Raw genomic sequence first — 18,331 nt, 5'->3', positions numbered from 1 at the left:
TGTATTTTTTCAAAAAATATTGCGTTTGAAAGACCGCTTCGCAAATACCGTGTGACATAAAATATTACAACAACCGCTATTTTATTCCCTAGGGTCTCTGCTAAAAAAATATATATAATGTTTGGGGGTTCTAAGTGATTTTCTAGCAGAAAATACAGGATTTTTACTTGTAAGCAACAAGTGTCAGAAAAGATTTAGTCTTTAAATGGTTAAACTGAGAGCTTCTACACAGGGAGCTCAGTCCATTCATAAGTGTAAACATTGTATCTCTTCAGGTTCTTTTTATCAGATTTGGCAGGCTGCCCAGAGGAGGGGAGAAGTCTCTTCAGAGAAGTTTTCAGGCAACTTGTATTGACTTCTATTACAGAAGTCATTTGCAAGTCCGCTGATATCGGCCTTTTTTATCAGCACAATCGGCCGATGCCGATTAAGTAAAAAACACCAAATATCGGCCAATATATCGGCCGGCCGATATATCGGTCGACCTCTAGATAGGATGTGGTGGTTCTCTTATATGATAATTTTGCCGAAATAAAATAACTTTGTTTGTCAAATATGATGACTCCGATCCATCTCTGGACACACCACAATTTTAATACACATTCTAACTGGCACCTCACTAATGGGCTTTTTGACTTTCTCTAAAACAACAAATATATTACCAGGCCCTTTTGAGGACCTAGAACTGGGACCCCCAAGGCATCAAGAACGTCTAACTCCACCCTGCATGGAGACAGGGGTATTCTCCACTTGCTCCTGCATGTCTTACCCTGCAGAGTTACCACATACTCACAGAATGTAAGTAACTATGTTCCTTACTTCTAGTTAAACACAACTTTATTGTAGTCAATCATTTTATATATATATATATATATATATATATATATATATATATATATATATATACACTACACTATAAAGGGCATATCTGCTTCTCTGTCTAATTTTCTGGTAAATACCCCCAGTCATTCTTTAGGTTCCTCCCCTGCTCTTTCAGCCTTACCCTACTGACCCCTGAGAACCACCACCATACAAATTTTAGGATCAGTATCCCTACTTCCTAACCCTCAACTGTACAACTCCAATACTACACTAAAAACAACTGCTTTAACAATTAGTGACATTCTGTTTTATTTGTTACTCCTGTATGCATAGCTCCCAACTGTCCCTGATTTCGAGGGACTGTCCCTGATTTGGAGCAAAGTCCCTCTGTCCCTCTTTCCTCCGCATTTGTTCCTCATTTTGTTCTGCTCTATATAGTTGTATATAAAATGCACTTTTTATCTTTCAGATAGTGTTCCCCAGTGCTAAACATTTCATCCAATTTCTAAATTGCTGCATTTGTAAATTTTAAAAGCCAATATAAAGAAATAGTAGTGGTAAAAAAAAGCACTTGTGGATTTAATTAACCTTTTTTTGTTGGTAAATTCTCCTTTAAGGGGGCGTGTCTTATGCCTACATACATTTGCTAGTAGGTGTCCCTCATTCCCATCTCAAGATGTTGGGAGGTATATGCATGCAAAGTTATGCATTCACTTTTTCCTATGGTATGTTGTATAATTGCAATAAAAATTGTACTGTACTTGTAGTCCCACATAATCTAGAGAGGTTCAACATATATCTCACTAATGCACCAACAAATGACTAGGCCACTTCTAAATACACCAGAACCTCAATGCACCACTTATAGAAGACAAACAGGTTACATGTCACTCAAGAGGTTGTCCAGACACTACAAATGAAATATATCACACCTCTCTAATGATCTCCTCTTGTCTTGGTAACAGAAATAAAAGCTGCAAGCTTGGTCTTGCTTTCTGACAGCCTATAGTAATGGCACACTCCTGAGTAAATGTCAACACGCTCTGTACATTACAAAGTGAAATAATGTTGTACAGGAGAGTATTGGACTTATATGATGAAATAGTGCAAGCAGCAATGTGCAATGTCCAAGTGGAATCAATCTTGTACTAATCTGGCATCTGTCATTGCTAATTGCTGTAGGTTTCTAGTTGCTGTAGGTTACTGCATTTTGCACTTAGCTTACTGCACTGGTAATTGAATGCACCCATATTTATGTTATACTTTCTATCACACTGATATTTCCCCATCTTGGAGGAACAAGCAGAATTGCAGTAGGACAGACAGACAGTAGGGTGTAAACGTCAGACCAGTTTGCCACAGTCAATGGTAAGTCTTTACTTGTTTGGTGTGTGTGTGGGGAGTGAGCAAATGTGTCACTGTGCGTAATACATTGTGCAACATGTATAATATATTGGGGTGGATTTATTAAAGCCAAATAGATTGTGCATTTTGCATGTGCAGTTGCATTCATTTTCCCCAGAGCTCGGTAAATGTGATAAAGTTCTGCTGATTTCCATTATCCAATCATGTGCAAGTAAAAATGCTGTGTTTTTTATTTTCCTTGCATCATTTTTTACAAAGTGAAGTTTTACCACATTTACTAAGAAAATCAGTGCAACTGCACTTGCAAAGTGCACAATCTATTTGCCTTTAGCAAATCCACCATGTTGTCTAGCTTGTTGCCCTTGTGTGGGGATAGGTTTTATTTCCTGCTACATGCCCTAAAATGTGTGAGACATTGGGGTTGATTTACTAAAACTGGAGTGTACAAAACTGGATGCAGTCCTGCATAGAAACCAATCAGCTTGCAGGTTTTATTGGCAAAGCTTAATTGAAGTTAGAAGCTGATTGGCTACCATGAACATCAGATGTTGCACTCTCTAGTTTTAGTAAATGAACCCCATTATGTTTTCATCTAAATGGTGCTTAAAAAATAAAATAAAACAGTCATTGGTAAATACAGAAGCTAGTCACTTTTGCAACATTATGTGTTATAATTTAAAGAGACATAGGGGTTGATTTACTAAAGGCAAATAGGCTGTGCACTTTTCAAAGTGCAGTTGCGCTCTGCAAGTGCAGTTGCTCCAGAGCTTAGTAAAGGAGGTAAAGCTTCACTTTGCAAAGAATACCCAATTATGTGCAAGGAAAATAAAAAAGCAGCATTTTTGCTTGCACGTGATTGGATGATAGAAGTCAGCAGAACTTCTACTCATTTACTAAGCTCTAGAGCAACTGCTATTGAAGAGTGCAATTGCACAGTCTATTTGCCGTTAGTAAATCAACCCCTTAGACCCCATACACACTATTAGATTATCTGCAGGTTTTTGTCTTCAGATTTACCAAAACCATGTAGTGCAAGGGCCTGCCTGATTGCATACAAGTTGAAACTCTTAAGGTTTGACCTCATATTATATGGTTTGGGTAAATCTGAAGACAAAAATCTGCAGAAAATCTAATAGTGTGTATGGGGTCTTAGGGTCTCTTAATAAATATGTATTACATTTTATCAAGTGACACATATAGTCTACTCATTAAAGATGATACATTTATACAGTATCTGTTCCTAAATGATAACCATGAAAACTCTTCTGTCTCAGAATGTTTAATGGCATTGTTATTTATATTACCATTATTTTTTTATTACATTTTTTAATTAAAAAACAGTTAATAGTTACCATTACAGCTATAATATATGGAGCTCACATATAAGTATAAATAATAAATCACAATTGCAAATTATTATTTATCATGTACCTGAGTTTTTGGAATGGAGTCAGCATAGAAGACTAGTCTCTAAGTGAAAATCACGTTTTGTGAAAGTTTGTCTTAATGTTTCCTCCTATCTTGGTCACAATGTCCTCGCAGACACACGGAGGGCTGGCACACAGATAGGAGTCCTCCTTCCCTTTCTTTTCATTGGTTGCCGCATCTCAAAAATCCATGTTTCACCCATAATATTCAATGCTGCATTTGCAGTGGTATTATATTTCAATGTCTTCAGTACTTACATTTATAGCAATTGTATAATACAAAATATAACTAAGACGTAAAATATCACCTACAAAGTTTGACATCTAACCAGAAACAGCATTAGCTAGTCAAACATTCTGTGTTCTGTACGATACATAAACCTTTGCACTTTGTTTTTCCTAGAGAAAAGGTTAAGCCAGATGAAATATTAACTAGATTCTCAATAGAATCAGCTTTATCAGTTACTATTTCCGATTTTTTTTTTTTTTAAAGAAGAATGAATAGGAACAAAACAGTGGCTGGTTATACGGTATGTGCTTTAAATAGAAATGTAATAGAAGCAGAGAGGCAATCTTACTTCAGTTTTGATAATGGATCCCAGACTTGGTCCTTTCTTGTGTCAAAGACACCAATGTGTACACATTGGGGGCAGAGGCGTAGCTTGAAGAATGTGGGCCCTGGTGCAAAAGTTGAAGATACTCCAAGTGCCTAAAGAGTTATTTTAGATCTTTATTTACATATTGAGAGGGTAATTTAAAAGAATTGGAGATGTCAAAATGTGGACAGTTTCTCCAATATCCTTTGAATACCCTGGAGCAGGGGTAGGGATGAGCTGAACAACCGCCCAACCCCCCCCCCGGTTCGGTTCGCAGCAGAACATGCGAACAGGCAAAAAATTTGTTTGAACGCGCGAACACCGTTAAAGCCTATGGGTCGCGAACATGAAAGATCGAAAGTGCTAATTTTTAGGGTTAATATGCAAGTTATTGTCATAAAAAGTGTTTGGGGACCTGGGTCCTGCCCCAGGGACATGTATCAATGCAAAACAAATGTTTAAAAACGGCCGTTTTTCGGGAGCAGTGATTTTAACCACTTGCCGACCGCCGCACGACTATATACGTCGACAGAGCGGCACGGGCAGGCAAAAGGACGTATATGTACGTCCTTGCCTGCCCGCGGGTGGGGGGTCCGATCGGACCCCCCCCCGGTGCCTGCGGCGGTCGGCAAATCTCCCCCGGCGATCGGAGGTGAGGGGGAGGCCATCCATTCGTGGCCCCCCCCTCGCGATCGCTCTCAGCCAATGGGATCATTTCCCTGCCTCTGTATTGTACACAGAGGCAGAGGAAATGATGTCATCTCTCCTCGGCTCGGTATTTTCCGTTCCGGGCCGAGGAGAGAAGACTGCAATGTAAGTGCACCAACACTACACACACAGTAGAACATGCCAGGCACACTAAACACCCCGATCCCCCCCCCGATCGCCCCCCGATCCCCCCCCAATCACCCCCCCCCCCTGTCACAAACTGACACCAGCAGTTTTTTTTTTTTTTTTTTTTTTTTTTCTGATTACTGTATTGGTGTCAGTTTGTGACAGTTACAGTGTCAGGGCAGTGAGTGTTAGGCCCCCTGTAGGTCTAGGGTACCCCCCTAACCCCCCCTAATAAAGTTTTAACCCCTTGATCACCCCCTGTCACCAGTGTCGCTAAGCGATCATTTTTCTGATCGCTGTATTAGTGTCGCTGGTGATGCTAGTTAGGGACGTAAATATTTAGGTTCGCCGTCAGAGTTTTATAGCGACAGGGACCCCCATATACTACCTAATAAATGTTTTAACCCCTTGATTGCCCCCTAGTTAACCCTTTCACCACTGATCACTGTATAACCGTTACGGGTGACGCTGGTTAGTTTGTTTATTTTTTATAGTGTCAGGGAACCCGCCGTTTATTACCGAATAAAGATTTAGCCCCCTGATCGCCCGGCGGTGATATGCGTCGCCCCAGGCAGGGTCAGATTAGCGCCAGTACCGCTAACACCCACGCACGCAGCATACGCCTCCCTTAGTGGTATAGTATCTGATCGCATCAATATCTGATCCGATCAGATCTATACTGGCGTCCCCAGCAGTTTAGGGTTCCCAAAAACACAGTGTTAGCGGGATCAGCCCAGATACCTGCTAGCACCTGCGTTTTGCCCCTCCGCCCAGCTCGGCCCAGCCCACCCAAGTGCAGTATCGATCGATCACTGTCACTTACAAAACACTAAACGCATAACTGCAGCGTTCGCTGAGTCAGGCCTGATCCCTGCGATCGCTAACAGTTTTTTTGGTAGCATTTTGGTGAAATGGCAAGCACCAGCCCCAGGCAGCGTCAGGTTAGTGCCAGTACCGCTAACACCCACGCACCGTACACCTCCCTTAGTGGTATAGTATCTGAACGCATCAATATCTGATCCGATCAGATCTATACTAGCGTCCCCAGCAGTTTAGGGTTCCCACAAACGCAGTGTTAGCGGGATCAGCCCAGATACCTGCTAGCAACTGCGTTTTACCCCTCCGCCCGGCCCAGCCCAGCCCACCCAAGTGCAGTATCGATCGATCACTGTCACTTACAAAACACTAAACGAATAACTGCAGCGTTCGCAGAGTCAGGCCTGATCCCTGCGATCGCTAACAGTTTTTTTTGTAGCGTTTTGGTGAACTGGCAAGCACCAGCCCCAGGCAGCGTCAGGTTAGTGCCAGTAGCGCTAACACCCACGCACGCACTGTACACCTCCCTTAGTGGTATAGTATCTGAACTGATCAATATCTGATCCGATCAGATCTATACTGGCGTCCCCAGCAGTTTAGGGTTCCCAAAAACGCAGTGTTAGCGGGATCAGCCCAGATACCTGCTAGCACCTGCGTTTTGCCCCTCCGCCCGGCCCAGCCCAGCCCACCCAAGTGCAGTATCGATCGATCACTGTCACTTACAAAACACTAAATGCATAACTGCAGCGTTCGCAGAGTCAGGCCTGATCCCTGCGATCGTTAACAGTTTTTTTGGTAGCGTTTTGGTGAACTGGCAAGCGCCAGCGGCCTAGTACACCCCGGTCGTAGTCAAACCAGCACTGCAGTAACACTTGGTGACGTGGCGAGTCCCATAAGTGCAGTTCAAGCTGGTGAGGTGGCAAGCACAAGTAGTGTCCCGCTGCCACCAAAAAGACAAACACAGGCCCGTCGTGCCCATAATGCCCTTCCTGCTGCATTCGCCAATCCTAATTGGGAACCCACCGCTTCTGCAGCGCCCGTACTTCCCCCATTCACATCCCCAACCAAATGCAGTCGGCTGCATGAGAGGCATTTTTATGTCCTCCCGAGTACCCCTACCCAGCGAACCCCCCCAAAAAAGATGTTGTGTCTGCAGCAAGCGCGGATATAGGCATGACACCCGCTATTATTGTCCCTCCTGTCCTGACAATCCTGGTCTTTGCATTGGTGAATGTTTTGAACGCTACCATTCACTAGCTGAGTATTAGCGTAGGGTACAGCATTGCACAGACTAGGACACACTTTCACAGGGTCTCCCAAGATGCCATCGCATTTTGAGAGACCCGAACCTGGAACCGGTTACAGTTATAAAAGTTACAGTTACAAAAAAAGTGAAAAAAAAAAAAAAAAAAACACAAACAAAAATATAAAATAAAAAATAATAGTTGTCGTTTTATTGTTCTCTCTCTATTCTCTCTCTCTCTATTCTCTCTATTGTTCTGCTCTTTTTTACTGTATTCTATTCTGCAATGTTTTATTGTTATTATGTTTTATCATGTTTGCTTTTCAGGTCTGCAATTTTTTATACTTTACCGTTTACTGTGCTTTATTGTTAACCATATTTTTGTCTGAGTACAGCATTCACGACTTTGAGTGGTTATACCAGAATGATGCTTGCAGGTTTAGGTATCATCTTGGTATCATTCTTTTCAGCCAGCGGTCGGCTTTCATGTAGAAGCAATCCTAGCGGCTAATTAGCCTCTAGACTGCTTTTACAAGCAGTGGGAGAGAATGCCCCCCCCCCCCCCCCCACCGTCTTCCGTGTTTTTCTCTGGCTCTCCTGTCTCAACAGGGAACCTGAGAATGCAGCCGGTGATTCAGCCAGCTGACCATAGACCTGATCAGAGACCAGAGTGGCTCCAAACATCTCTATGGCCTAAGAAACCGGAAGCTACGAGCATTTTATGACTTAGATTTCGCCGGATGTAAATAGCGCCATTGGGAAATTGGGGAAGCATTTTATCACACCGATCTTGGTGTGGTCAGATGCTTTGAGGGCAGAGGAGAAATCTAGGGTCTAATAGACCCCAATTTTTTCAAAAAAGAGTACCTGTCACTACCTATTGCTATCATAGGGGATATTTACATTCCCTGAGATAACAATAAAAATGATAAAAAAAAAAAAAAAATGAAAGGAACAGTTTTAAAATAAGATAAAAAAGCAAAAAAATAATAAAGAAAAAAAAAAAAAAAAAAAAAAAGCACCCCTGTCCCCCCTGCTCTCGCGCTAAGGCGAACGCAAGCGTCGGTCTGGCGTCAAATGTAAACAGCAATTGCACCATGCATGTGAGGTATCACCGCGACGGTCAGATCGAGGGCAGTAATTTTAGCAGTAGACCTCCTCTGTAAATCTAAAGTGGTAACCTGTAAAGGCTTTTAAAGGCTTTTAAAAATGTATTTATTTTGTTGTCACTGCACGTTTGTGCACAGTTGTAAAGCATGTCATGTTTGGTATCCATGTACTCGGCCTAAGATCATCTTTTTTATTTCATCAAACATTTGGGCAATATAGTGTGTTTTAGTGCATTAAAATGTAAAAAAGTGTGTTTTTTCCCCAAAAAATGCGTTTGAAAAATCGCTGCGCAAATACTGTGTGAAAAAAAAAAATTAAACACCCACCATTTTAATCTGTAGGGCATTTGCTTTAAAAAAATATATAATGTGTGGGGGTTCAAAGTAATTTTCTTGCAAAAAAAAATAATTTTTTCATGTAATCAAAAAGTGTCAGAAAGGGCTTTGTCTTCAAGTGGTTAGAAGAGTGGGTGATGTGTGACATAAGCTTCTAAATGTTGTGCATAAAATGCCAGGACAGTTCAAACCCCCCCAAATGACCCCATTTTGGAAAGTAGACACCCCAAGCTATTTGCTGAGAGGCATGTCGAGTCCATGGAATATTTTATATTGTGACACAAGTTGCGGGAAAGAGACAAATTATTATTATTTTTTTTTTTTTTTGCACAAAGTTGTCACTAAATGATATATTGCTCAAACATGCCATGGGAATATGTGAAATTACACCCCAAAATACATTCTGTTGCTTCTCCTGAGTACGGGGATACCACATGTGTGAGACTTTTTGGGAGCCTAGCCACGTATGGGACCCCGAAAACCAAGCACCGCCTTCAGGCTTTCTAAGGGCGTAAATTTTTGATTTCACTCTTCACTGCCTATCACAGTCTCGGAGGCCATGGAATGCCCAGGTGGCACAAACCCCCCCCCAAATGACCCCATTTTGGAAAGTAGACACCCCAAGCTATTTGCTGAGAGGTATAGTGAGTATTTTGCAGACCTCACTTTTTGTCACAAAGTTTTGAAAATTAAAAAAAGAAAAAAAAAATTTTTTTTTTTGTCTTTCTTCATTTTCAAAAACAAATGAGAGCTGCAAAATACTCACCATGCCTCTCAGCAAATAGCTTGGGGTGTCTACTTTCCAAAATGGGGTCATTTGGGGGGGTTTTGTGCCACCTGGGCATTCCATGGCCTCCGAAACTGTGATAGGCAGTGAAGAGTGAAATCAAAAATGTACACCCTTAGAAATCCTGAAGGCGGTGATTGGTTTTCGGGGTCCCGTACGCGGCTAGGCTCCCAAAAAGTCCCACACATGTGGTATCCCCATACTCAGGAGAAGCAGCTAAATGTATTTTGGGGTGCAATTCCACATATGCCCATGACCTGTGTGAGCATTATATCATTTAGTGACAACTTTGTGCAAAAAAAAAAAAAAAAAAAAAATAAATTGTCACTTTCCCGCAACTTGTGTCAAAATATAAAATATTCCATGGACTCAACATGCCTCTCAGCAAATAGCTTGGGGTGTCTACTTTCCAAAATGGGGTCATTTGGGGGGGGTTTGTGCCATCTGGGCATTTTATGGCCTTCAAAACTGTGATAGGTAGTGAGGAGTAAAATCAAAAATGTACGCCCTTAGAAATCCTGAAGGCAGTGATTGGTTTTCGGGGCCCCGTATGCGGCTAGGCTCCCAAAAAGTCCCACACATGTGGTATCCCCATACTCAGGAGAAGCAGCTAAATGTATTTTGGGGTGCAATTCCACATATGCCCATGGCCTGTGTGAGCAATATATCATTTAGTGACAACTTTTTGTAATTTTGTTTTTTTTTTTTTTTTTTTTTCATTATTCAATCACTTGGGACAAAAAAAATGAATATTCAATGGGCTCAACATGCCTCTCAGCAATTTCCTTGGGGTGTCTACTTTCCAAAATGGGGTCATTTGTGGGGGTTTTGTACTGCCCTGTCATTTTAGCACCTCAAGAAATGACATAGGCAGTCATAAATTAAAGACTGTGTAAATTCCAGAAAATGTACCCTAGTTTGTAGGCGCTATAACTTTTGCGCAAACCAATAAATATACACTTATTGACATTTTTTTTACCAAAGACATGTGGCCAAATACATTTTGGCCTAAATGTATGACTAAAATTGAGTTTATTGGATTTTTTTTAGAACAAAAAGTAGAAAATATCATTTTTTTTCAAAATTTTCGGTCTTTTTCCGTGTATAGCGCAAAAAATAAAAACGGCAGAGGTGATCAAATACCATCAAAAGAAAGCTCTATTTGTGGGAAGAAAAGGACGCAAATTTCGTTTGGTTACAGCATTGCATGACCGCGCAATTAGCAGTTAAAGCGACGCAGTGCCAAATTGTAAAAAGTGCTCTGGTCAGGAAGGGGGTAAATCCTTCCGGGGCTGAAGTGGTTAATAATGCTTAAAGTGAAACAATGAAAGTGAAATATTCCTTTAAATTTCGAACCTGGGGGGTGTCTATAGTATGCCTGTAAAGTGGCGCATTTTTTCCATGTTTAGAACATTCCCTGCACAAAATGACATTTCTAAAGGAAAAAAAGTCATTTAAAAGTACTCTCGGCTATAATGAATTGTCGGGCCCCAGCAATACAGATAAAAGTCATTGAAAAAAACGTCATGGGATCAGTTTATGTACCCGGGTGGCCCCACCCCCTCTGATGCCACGGGGAAGCCATTGAGAAGTCTACATGCATCAGAGGGAGGCGAGGTCACCCGGGTACGTCACCGTGTGCCACTGCCCTCACTTATAAAGGAACTGTCATCCGCGCTGAAGCGTCATAAAGCGGGTGCCTCCCATGGAGGCGGATCTTTTTTTATTTAATTTTTTGGTCCATCAGCAGAGCCATAGAAGAAGATGAATGGACTTCGTGGGACATTTTTATTTTTTTATTTTTTAATAAAGGACTTGTCAAAAGGTGTGTCTTGTTTTTTTTTAACATTTTGACACTTTTTTTTACAATGTACCCGTTACCATTTCAAACAAGAAGGGGCGGGATCTGGGGGTCCCCTTGTTAAAAGCCCCCGCCCGCAGACACAACCACCGGGCAAGGGTTGTGGGGATAAGGCCCTTGTCCCCATCAACATGGGGACAAGGTGCTTTGGGGGGGCTACCCCAAAGCACCCTCCCCATGTTGAGGGCATGTGGCCTGGTACGGTTCAGTTTTAAAAAGTTTTTAAAACTTTTTTTTGCATTGATCCATGTCCCCTGGGGCAGGACCCAGGTCCCCAAACACTTTTTATGACAATAACTTGCATATAAGCCTTTAAAATTAGCACTTTTGATTATTCATGTTCGTGTCCCATAGACTTTAACGGTGTTTGCGTGTTCGAACAAATTTTTTGCCTGTTCGCAAGTTCTGGTGCGAACCAAACAGGGGGGTGTTCAGCTCATCCCTAACGGGCACTGGTAGGCTGCTGGGCGCTGGCAAGCTGCATATGATGGGCACCGGTGAGGCTGCATTGATCTCCTGTACCATGTCCCCAGTCTCTGACCATCTCCTTTACCATGTCCCCAGTCTCTGACCATCTCCTGTACCATGTCCCCAGTCTCTGACCATCTCCTGTACTATGTCTGCAGTCTCTGACCATCTCCTGTACCATGTCCCCAGTCTCTGACCATCTCCTGTACTATGTCTGCAGTCTCTGACCATCTCCTGTAGCATGTCCCCAGTCTCTAAACCATCTCCTGTACTATGTCTGCAGTCTCCGACTATCTCCTGTACTATGTCTGCAGTCTCTGTCCCCAGTCTCTGACCATCTCCTGTACTATGTCTGCAGTCTCTGACTATCTCCTGTACCATGTCTGCAGTCTCTGACCATCTCCTGTAGCATGTCCCCAGTCTCTGACCATCTCCTGTAGCATGTCCCCAGTCTCTGACCATCTCCTATACTATGTCCACAGTCTCTGACCATCTCCTGTAGCGTGTCCGCAGTCTCTGACCATCTCCTGTACCATGTCCCCAGTCTCTGACCATCTCCTGTATAAAAATATTTTTTAAAAACAGTCACTTTCGGTATCAGTGCTGTTTCGGTTTTCGGCCTAGTGTATTTTTCATTTTCGGTATCGGTTTCAGCACCAAAAAACCCATTCGATGCATCCCTATTAAAATTAGCACTTTTGATTTCTCCCATAGACAATTCATTATAGCCGTGAGTACTTTTAAATGACTTTTTTTTCCTTTAGAAATGTCATTTTGTGCAGGGACTGTTCTAAACACGGGAAAAATGCACCACTTTACAGGCATACTATAGACACCCCCCAAGTACGAAATTTAAAGGAATATTTCACTTTTATTGTTCACGTTAAGCATTATTAAAATCACTGCTCCCAAAAAAAACGCCATTTTTAAAACTTTTTTTGCATTGATACATGTCCCCTGGGGCAGGACCCAGGTCCCCAAACACTTTTTATGACAATACCATGCATATAAGCCTTTAAAATGAGCACTTTTGATTTCTACCATAGACTTTTAAAGGGTGTTCCGCGGCTTTCGAATTTGCCGCGAACACCCCAAATTGTGCACTATTCGGCGAACAGGCGAACACCTGATCCCTAACACCTCATCCCTAAGCAGGGTATGCAACCTTTGAGAGGTGGAGATCTACCTGAACAACATAAAAGAGATCAAAGATCACCAGAGTTAGGCAACCTTTTAAAAAAAAGAAATTAACTTTCCAACTAAATCGTAAGGAAAACTTTATTAACCACTTGCCGCCCGTCCACTGTCAAATGACGGAGGGGGTGCGGCTCTCATCCTGGGTGGACGTCATATGATGATGCACCTGAACGTCCGCTCCAGTGCCCATGGGGATGCGCAGCGTGGCAATCGCGACCGTGCCATGATGCTAGGACACGGCACAACCCCAATCTCTGTAAAGAGCCGCTAACACGGCTCTTTAACCATGTGATCTGCTGTGTCCAATCACAACCGGTCACATGTAAATAGTCAGAGTATGACAGAGTATGTGGCAGGGGAGCCGATCAGCGGCATCTCCTTTACAGGGGAGAACAGGGCATGTAATCAGGGCACTGATCATCAGTGCTCTGATTACAGTAAAGCCTCAGAAGTGCCACCAATCAATGCCCATGAGTGCCACCAATCAATGTCCAAGAGTGCCACCAATCAGTGCCCATGAGTGCCCATCAGTAACACAAATCAGTGCCCAGTCAGTACTGCTTTTTAGTGCCCATCAGTGACTGCTCATCAGTGCTGCCCATCAATTCCCTTCAGTGCCCATCAGTGCCGCCTATCAGTGCCCACCAGTGCCGCCTATCAGTGCCACCTATCAGTGCTGATCAGTGCAGCATATCAGTGCCCATCAGTGCCGCATAATAGTGCCTCCTCATCAGTGCCCATAAGTGCCGCCTCATCAGTGCCCATAAATGCCACCTCATCAGTGCCCATCAGTGCAGGCTATCAGTGCCGCCTCCTCAGCACACATCAGTGAAGGCGAAAAATGACTTCATTACAAAATTTACTGACAGAAACCAAGAAAAACTTTTTTTTTTCAAAATTTTCAGTTTTTTCTTTTTTTTGTAAAAAAAAAACCCAGCAGTGATTAAATACCATCAAAAGAAAGCTCTGTTTGTGTGCAGAAAATAATTAAAAATTAATTTGGATACAGTGTTGCATGATCACGCAATTGTCATTCAAAGTGTGACAGCACTGAAAGCTGAAAAATGGCCTGGGCAAGAAGGGGGTGAAAGTGCCCTGTATTGTTAAAATATAAAAAAAACAAATGTCACTGTAAAATTATAAACCTTCACTACCTTTAAAAGCGGACAGTGTCAGTCAATAGAGCAGTACAGTGCCTTGAAAAAGTATTCATACCCCTTGAAATTTTCCACATTTTGTCATATTACAACCAAAAATCTAAATGTATTTTATTGGGATTGTATATGATAGACCAACACAAAGTGGCACATAATTGTAAAGTGGAAGGAAAATGATAAATGGTTTTCAATTTTTTTTACAAATAAATATGTGAAAAGTATGGCATGCATTTGTATTCAGGCCCTCTAAATCAATACTTTGTAGAACCACCTTTCGCTGCAATTACAGCTGCGAGTCTTTTTGGGGATGTCTCTACCAGCTTTGCACATCTAGAGAGTGAAATTTTTGCCCATTCCTCTTTGTAAAATAGCTCAAGCTCTGTCAGATTGGATGGAGAGCATCTGTGAACAGCAATTTTCAAGTCTTACCCCAGATTCTCAATTGGATTTAGGTCTGGACTTTGACTGGGTCATTCTAACACATGAATATGCTTCGATCTAAACCATTCCATTGTAGCTTTGGCTGTATGTTTAGGGTCGTTGTCCTGCTGGAAGGTGAACCTCTGCCCCAGTTTCAAGTCTTTTGCAGACTCAAACAGGTTTTCTTCTAAGATTGCCCTGTTTTTGGCTCCATCCATCTTCCCATCAACTCTGACCAGCTTCTCTGTCCCTGCTGTAGAAAAGCATCCCCACAACATGATACTGCCACCACCATGTTTCACGGTGGGGATGGTGTGTTCAGGGTGATGTGTAGTGTTAGTTTTCTGCCACACATAGCGTTTTGCTTTTAGGCCAAAAAGTCTCCCACATGGCAAAATGCAAACGGGACTTCTTATGGCATTCTTTCAAAAATGGCTTTCTTCCTGCTACTCTTCCATAAAGGCCAGATTTGTGGAGTGCACGACTAATAGTTGTCCTGTGGACAGATTCTCCCACCTCAGCTGTGGATCTCTGCTGCTTCTCCAGAGTTACCATGGGCCTCTTGGCTGCTTCTAGATTAATGCTCTCCTTGACCAGCCTGTCCGTTTAGGTGGATGGCCATGTCTTGGTAGGTTTGCAGTTGTGAGATACTCTTTCCATTTTCGGATGATGGATTGAACATTGCTCAGTGAGATGTTCAAAGCTTGGGATATTTTTTTATAACCTAACCCTGCTTTAAACTTTTCCACAACTTTATCCCTGACCTGTCTGGTGTGTTCCTTGGCCTTCATGATGCTGTTTGTTCACTAAGGTTCTCTAACAAACCTCTGAGGGCTTCACAGAACAGCTGTATTTATACTGAGATTAAATTACACACAGCTGGACTCTATTTACTAATTAGTTGACTTCTGAAGGCAATTGGTTCCACTAGATTTTAGTTAGGGCTATCAGAGTAAAGGGGGCTGAATACAAATGCACTTCACACTTTTCATATATTTATTTGTAAAAAAAATGTAAAAACCATTTATCATTTTCCTTCCACTTCACATTTATGTTCCACTTTGTGTTGGTTTATCACATAAAATCGCAATAAAATACATACATACATTTTTGGTTCGAACATGACAAAATGTGGAAAATTTCAAGGCGTGTGAATACTTTTTCAAGACACTGTATGTAAAAGAAGGGTAGTCATTGAGCAGTATGTAGCAGCAGGACAGTAAGTGAGCAGTACAGTCAGTGAGCAGTATGTAGTGTTGGTGAGCAATATGTAATGGTGGGGTGGTCATTAAGCAGTATTTAGGAGCAGGGAAATCAATGAGCAGTATGTAGTGTCAATGAGCAGTATTTAATGGTAGGATGGTCATTGAGCAGTATGTAGGAGCAGGGCAGTCAATGAGAAGTATGTAGTGTCAGTGAGCAGTAAATAATGGTAAAGTGATCATTGAGCAGTAGTTAGGAGAAAGGCAGTCAATAAGTAGTATGTAGTGTCAGTAAGCAGTATATAATGGTAGGGTGGTCAATGAGCAGTATGTAGGAGTAGGACAGTCAGTGAGCAGTATGTAGGGTCAGTGAGCAGTATGTAGTGATAGGGTAGTCATTAAGCAGTATGTAATGGCACGGCAGTCAGTGAGCAGTATGTAGCTTCAGCAGTATGTAGAGTCAGTGAGCAGTATGCAGTGGTAGGGTGGTCACTGAGCAGTATGTAGTGACATGTAAGTCAATGAGCAGTATGTAGTGGCAGGGAAGTCAGTGAGCAGTATGTAGTGATAGTGAAGCCAGGGAGCAGTATGTAGTGGCAGTGAGCAGTATGTAGTGATAAGGAAATCAGTGAGCAGTATGTAGTGATAGTGAAGTCAGGGAGCATTATGCAGGAGCAGGACAGTCTGTGAGCAGAATGTAGTGACAGGGAAGTAAGTGAGCAGTTTGTAGTGATAGAGAAGTCAGTGATCGGTATGTAGTGACAGGGACGTCAGTGAGCAGTATGTCGTGGCAGTGAGTAGTATGTAGTGACAGGGAAGTCAGTGAGCAGTATGTAGTGACAGGGAAGTCAGTGAGCAGTATGTAGTGACAGGGAAGTCAGTGAGCAGTATGTCGTGGCAGTGAGCAGTATGTAGTGACAGGGAAGTCAGTGAGCAGTATGTAGTGACAGGGAAGTCAGTGAGCAGTATGTAGTGACAGGGAAGTCAGTGAGCAGTATGTAGTGACAGGGAAGTCAGTGAGCAGTATGTAGTGACAGGGAAGTCTGAGCAGTATGTAGTGTCAATGAGCAGTTTGTAGTGACACGGAAATCAATGAGCAGTACGTAGTGACAGGGAAGTCAAGGAGCAGTATGTAGTGGCAGGGAAGTCAGTGAGCAGTATGGCAGGTTGGGGTGGTATAGGGCAGTATGGGGGTAGGTTAGGGTGGTATAGTGGCAGGTTAGGGTGGTATAGTGGCAGGTTAGGGTAGTATAGGGCGGTATAGTGTCAGGTTAGGGTGGTATAGTGTCAGGTTAGGGTAGTATAGGGCGGTATAGTGGCAGTTTAGGGTGGTATAGTGGCAGGTTAGGTTAGTATAGGGTGGTAAAGTGGCAGGTTAGGGTAGTATAGGGCGGTATAGTGTCAGGTTAGGGTGGTATAGTGTCAGGTTAGGTTAGTATAGGGCGGTATAGTGTCAGGTTAGGGTGGTATAGTGTCAGGTTAAGGTAGTATAGGGCGGTATAGTGTCAGGTTAGCGTAGTATATGGCGGTATAGTGGCAGGTTAGGGTGGTATAGTGGCAGGTTAGGTTAGTAAAGGGTGGTAAAGTGGCAGGTTAGGGTAATATAGGGTGGTATAGTGGCAGGTTAGGTTATTATAGGGCAGTATAGTGGCAGGTTAGGGTAGTATAGGGCGGTATGGTGGCAGGTTAGAGTAGTATAAGGCAGTATAGTGGCAGGTTAGGTTAGTATAAGACAGAATTGTGGCAGGTTAGGGTAGTTTAGGGTGGTATAGTGGCATGTTAGGGTGGTATAGTGGCAGGTTAGGTTAGTATAGGGAGGTATAGTGGCAGGTTAGGGTAGTATAGAGCAGTATAGTGGCAGGTTAGGGTGGTATCATGGCAGGTAGGTTAATATTGGGCTGTATAGTTGCAGGTTAGGTTAGTATAGGGTGGTGTGGTGGCAGGTTGGGGTGGCATAGGTTGGGGAATTGTAGTGGCAGGTTAGGGCTGTATACAGTGACAGTGTGCTCAATCACTTACTGCATGGCTTAAGATGAAGACTCCTGCGGCTGCTGTGAATCAGTCTTTTGGAGGAGTGGGGAAGGCAGCCACACCCTCGGCTCCACCCACCAACTCCGGCTGCCTCGGGTGATATTGAAGATCCCCGAAGGACAACCACAACTATTTGGATGATAGGGGAGTGTTATAGGTAGCCTACCCTACACCGCTGGGCTCCATGTTTCCTGCCCCCACCCGATGGACTTTGCCAAGCAGTACATACTTGCAAAGCTGAAAGAGCAGGGAAAGTGTAGGGCCCCCCTCTGGTCATTAAGATGGCCCTCTACACCCCTTGGGGATGCTAAGTGCGAGTCAGTCCCCAATGAGAGCGCCTGGTAGGCTGCTGGGGGAGGGAGTGGATCTCTGTCTGCCGTGATGTGCTTCTCATCTTGCCTGTGACAGCTGAGCCCCTCAGGGGTGCCCAGTGACAGTGTGCGCCGCTGCCAACAAAACACAGACATGACATCTGATGTGAGAGGGAGGCCGCACAGGCCCCCCTGGAGCATGGGCGGGGTCGCAGTTGTGTCCCCTGTGACCCCTGATGCTATGCCCATGCTTGGGGGTATTTCTTTAAAGCAGTGAATCTGACATTTACCACTCATTCGCTGCAGGTTAACTATCCAGATATACATGTTTTAAATATTAGTGGTGTGT

General features: G+C 43.1%; 1 protein-coding gene across 5 annotated transcripts in view; it reads right to left on the bottom strand.

Moving 5' to 3' along the window:
- Window positions 1-18,331, bottom strand: part of ZNF385B (zinc finger protein 385B) — an 849,407-nt gene that overhangs the window by 277,874 nt on the left and 553,202 nt on the right. Inside the window, exon 1 of one of the 5 annotated variants that reach the window (XM_073633756.1) lies at window positions 3,619-4,015. The exons of the other annotated variants lie outside the window; for them this stretch is intronic. The gene's annotated coding sequence lies outside the window, so the exon portion shown is untranslated. Of the gene's footprint in view, window positions 1-3,618; window positions 4,016-18,331 lie in introns of those variants that run through there. 5 annotated transcript variants of the gene reach the window in all.

The sequence above is a fragment of the Aquarana catesbeiana genome, linkage group LG06, assembly GCF_042186555.1.
Source record: "Aquarana catesbeiana isolate 2022-GZ linkage group LG06, ASM4218655v1, whole genome shotgun sequence".
Classification (NCBI taxonomy): domain Eukaryota; kingdom Metazoa; phylum Chordata; class Amphibia; order Anura; family Ranidae; genus Aquarana; species Aquarana catesbeiana.
This window is presented reverse-complemented; position numbering and strand designations above follow the sequence as displayed.